The following is a 5,052-nucleotide window of genomic DNA, read 5'->3' as shown; positions in this document are numbered from 1 at the left end:
CCTGTCTGCGTTTCTGTGTTGTCTGCAGCTAATCTTCGACCGATCAGTGCCACCTCTCTTGTGCACGCTGCCAGTATAGGCCAAGGAAATAAATCCCAAATATTCTTATAGTACCTGATAGTACTGTGAATATGTATTTTTTGTGTATATACCCGGCATGTTTTTTTTTCTCCACATTGTGTGAATTCCAGTCACAGAATCACTGGCACAGTCAGGGTCCCTCCATTACATTTAAATCATCATCACTTTGAGGTTGTGACGTCAGAGATCTATTGGAAGCAATGCAATTTATTAGGCCCAGTTTTGTTTGGAATTAGAGCTGGGCGAATATGCCATGACTTCAAATCAATATCATGATTATTTGTTATTTCAAACCTTTGCCTCAATTGAAGGATTTATTATAAAAAACTAGTTGTGTTTCCCAATGGTCGTTAATTGTTGGTGAAAGTTGGTGAAGGCAGCAGAAGAACGTTCCTACAGTATGTGTACAAAGCAGATCTTTCTTGGTGGTTGTTCTTCTACAGTAACCTACAGTAACCTACAGTAACCTTGCTGCAGAATTTACATCCAACACTTTCAAGATATAGGTGCTAATTTAGAATACCCATTAAATGTACCACATGAATAATACATGTTATATTCAACATGATCCAGGTGTTTTAAGTGTTTTCCCATGCATGACCTACTCAAATAATTTAACCCATTCTGACCTGGCACCCATTTTGGTGTTATCATCATGTTATGCTTTAGCTATTGAAAAATAGCAGATCTACAAGCTCATAGCGCGCCACCGAGTGGCGCGCTACGAGCTTGTAGGTCTGCTATTTTTGAAAAATCGAAGAACGACTGACATTTTTTTAGAATCTGATCTCAGGTCAGAATGGGTTAATCAGACCAGTGTGTGTCCAGTGGAAACCTTGTATGAATCTGATCTCAGGTCAGAATGGGGTTAAACTCCGCTCATGTATTTCTCAAGTTACCATTCTGCACACAGTCTCCTGGGCACTCTCATACTCACATTCACTTCCCCAACCTCCTTGCACTCCCCCCCCCACCCCCACACACACCCACCCCCTGATGCACCCCTTCGCTCTCCTCCCCCCCCCCCCCCCCCCCTTTTTTGTTTAATTGAATGTCGTATATGCTTTCGGAGCAGTTCTAAAATATATAATGAGGTCATTTGCATTAGACTGCAGATTGGGTGACCTTTTGCTTTTGCCAATAATTACTGTAAAAGCCGTCTCTCTTCTGTCTGTCATCAGCGTGCGGAGGATGTGGCAGAGACCTCTGTGTGGCTCAGAAAAGGTTAGCTCAAGGCTTGTCTCTGGACTTATATGAGAAAGCCTGAGGAAAATGCCATTAAAGTCCAAGGAAAAGACATTTGGAATTAACAGTTGGAAATTCAATCACAAATGGGTTTATGGATTTGTTGCGTGCGTGCGTGTGTGTATAGGATGCGCGTGTGTGTGTGTGTGTGTGTGTGTGTGTGTGTGTGCGTGCGTGTGTGTATAGGATGCGTGTGTGTGCAGCACGCAGGGTGTGTGTGTGTGTGTGTGTGTGTGTCTCCACACACCCACAGAAAGACTAGTCCCATGCAGGAGCACTGGAGGTACAGTCGGGGTGTCAAAAAATCGATTCGAATTTGAATCGCGATTCCCGTTGATGCCGCCGGTGTGGGATAGGTTCATTGAACCGGTGTGGGATAGGTTCATTGAACCGGTGTGGGATAGGTTCATTGAACCGGTGTGGGATAGGTTCATTGAACCGGTGTGGGATAGGTTCATTGAACCGGTGTGGGATAGGTTCATTGAACCGGTGTGGGATAGGTTCATTGAACCGGTGTGGGATAGAAGGTTCATTGAAAATAACGGAGGCGGTTATTGTTTTGAAGCGCGGCGTTCGCAGACGGTGTGTGTGTGTGCTGGGCTATAGAGTGGGGGCTAAATATAGCTCACATCGCCGGCGACGCATCGCAAGCTTGTATAGATCGGCTAAATTAACTGTTGTTACAGTATATATATATTCAAAATCGATTCATATAATTTCCAAAAAATCGATGTATTGAATTGAGAATCATTTTGAACAGAGAATCGAGTTGAATCGATTTTGAATCGAATCGTGATCCCCAAGAACCGGAATCGAATCGAACTGGAGGTTTAGGAAGTTCCAGCTCCCCCTCTCCTCTCCTCTCCCCTCCCCTCCCCTCCCCTCCCCTCCCCTCCCCTCTCCTCTCCTCTCCCCTCCTCTCCTCTCCTCAGTGCAGAGTTTATGAAAGACATCCCGACAGGGTTTCTGTTGACACTTTGATTTGGCCACAACACCATCAAGCTAACGCTGTGTCAGAGCAGCTATGATGATCATAATGCTAGTCCTGCCATTGTTAAAGGATTTCATAGCCTTGAATAAAGCTTTATGCAACTATAATTATGATTTGTGGTAATGAGATAGTAAAATTTGCGCTGTCTTTTGTTATTTGCTAAACTTTCTGTTATTATAATGCACTTGGTGTTAGTTTTTTAATCTGCATACAGTTTATGGTTGACATTGTGCAGTGAAACGTGACTGTACTTTGATTTGTGTTAAATTCCCCTCGCCAAACAATGACTCGGGCAAAGCCAAAATAGTAATAATTATTCTCCAAACCTGCAGTTTTTCACCTAGCATTCTGAAACCCTAAATAATTGCCAGAATCCTTTAATACTCCCTGCTTTTTAAAAACCACAATGTTCAGAGCAACAAAAAAAGAAAACAAGAAGCTCAGATGCCTTTTCACATTATCATACTGAGATTGCTTCGGCACCGGGCCCGGCCCGGCCCGGCCCAGACAATTGAAAATAGCTCAATATGTCCAGCAAAAACTACGCATGAGCGAGTCCCAGCTCAGTGCATATAGGAACTATTGTGTGAAAAGGGCTTGGAGAGATTATCCCATTCTGAATGGGAACCCCTTTTGGTGTTAGCATTATGTTATGCTTTAGCTATTGAAAAATAGCAGATCTACAAGCTCGTAGCGCGCCACTCGGTGGCGCGCTACGAGCTTGTAGGTCTGCTATTTTTGAAAAAAATCGAAGAACGACTGATATAGAAACATTAAACATAGCTTTTTCAGAAAACTGACAGACATTTTTTTTTAGAATCTGATCTCAGGTCAGAATCGGTTATGAGGGTCGCAGAGCAGAGCACTAACAAACAGTGGCTCTGGCAGATTACGAGCGTTGCAGAGCAGAGCACTAACAAACAGTGGCTCTGGCAGATTACGAGGGTTGCAGAGCAGAGCACACTAACAAACAGTGGCTCAGAGATTACGAGGGTTGCAGAGCAGAGCACTAACAAACAGTGGCTCAGAGATTATGAGGGTTGCAGAGCAGAGCACTAACAAACAGTGGCTCAGAGATTACGAGGGTTGCAGAGCAGAGCACTAACAAACAGTGGCTCAGCGATTACGAGGGTTGCAGAGCAGAGCACTAACAAACAGTGGCTCAGAGATTATGAGGGTTGCAGAGCAGAGCACTAACAAACAGTGGCTCAGAGATTACGAGGGTTGCAGAGCAGAGCACTAACAAACAGTGGCTCAGAGATTACGAGGGTTGCAGAGCAGAGCACTAACAAACAGTGGCTCAGAGATTACGAGGGTTGCAGAGCAGAGCACTAACAAACAGTGGCTCAGAGATTATGAGGGTTGCAGAGCAGAGCAGAGCACTAACAAACAGTGGCTCTGGCAGATTACGAGGGTTGCAGAGCAGAGCACTAACAAACAGTGGCTCTGAGTGAGATTACGAGGGTTGCAGAGCAGAGCACTAACAAACAGTGGCTCTGGCAGATTACGAGGGTTGCAGAGCAGAGCACTAACAAACAGTGGCTCTGAGTGAGATTACGAGGGTTGCAGAGCAGAGCACTAACAAACAGTGGCTCTGGCAGATTACGAGGGTTGCAGAGCAGAGCACTAACAAACAGTGGCTCTGGCAGATTACGAGGGTTGCAGAGCAGAGCACTAACAAACAGTGGCTCTGAGTGAGATTACGAGGGTTGCAGAGCAGAGCACTAACAAACAGTGGCTCAGAGATTAAACGAGGGTTGCAGAGCAGAGCACTAACAAACAGTGGCTCAGAGATTAAACGAGGGTTGCAGAGCAGAGCACTAACAAACAGTGGCTCTGGCAGATTACGAGGGTTGCAGAGCAGAGCACACTAACAAACAGTGGCTCGGAGATTACGAGGGTTGCAGAGCAGAGCACTAACAAACAGTGTGCTCTGTTTTGTGCTCCTCTTGGTTCTTGTAGTCGCAGCGCCGGGTCACGTTTCACCTGCCGGACGGCTCCCAGGAGAGCTGCAGTGACAGCGGCCTGGGGGACCACGAGCCTGTAGGCTGCGGTGGTTCGATCCCCCTCCTCACACAACCTCTCCCTCTGGTTGTGCAGGCGCAGGACGACTTCTACGAACAGGCCTCCCCCGACAAGAGGACCGAAGCTGACGGCAACTCGGACCCCAACTCTGGTGAGTTTGCACTGCACACATTACTGTCTATAACTTCAACCTCTCAATTAAATTCAATTCAAAGGGCTTTATATTGGCATGAGAAAACATACGTTTACATTGCCAAAGCAGGAAGAACAATACAACGATACAGCAATACAATCAAAACAAAAATGATGTACTTTTTCAAGGTCAGAATCTTCAATAGATCAAATTCTATGTACCAAAGATCACTCGATACAGTGCAGGAATATACACAATGATTAGTCTTTAGGGTGGTTGTGTTCCATTTGATATCCTTCTCCTATCACAGCAACTCACAAATCTTGCTGCTGTGTTTGCACATTGTTGTACGATGATATGGGAGTTTTTTGTCATTGGTCATGTTTTCAAAATCTCCGTGTGTGGTTGTAATCTGTGGGAAGTATGTGTTTCTGATGTCTTGGTACACAATGGACAGATGGTTAGGAAGTGTAGCTCGGTTTCCACTTCGTTTAGTGTGCAGTGGGTGCATAGTCTGTCTTCTCTCGGGATACAGGTCTGCCTATGACGGCCTTTCTCAATCGCGAGACTGTGCTCA

The sequence above is a fragment of the Protomyctophum bolini genome, assembly GCF_963924005.1.
Source record: "Protomyctophum bolini genome assembly, chromosome: 1".
NCBI classification, from domain to species: Eukaryota; Metazoa; Chordata; class Actinopteri; order Myctophiformes; family Myctophidae; genus Protomyctophum; species Protomyctophum bolini.
The sequence above is the reverse complement of the archived record's forward strand: the minus strand, read 5'-3'. Positions refer to the sequence as shown.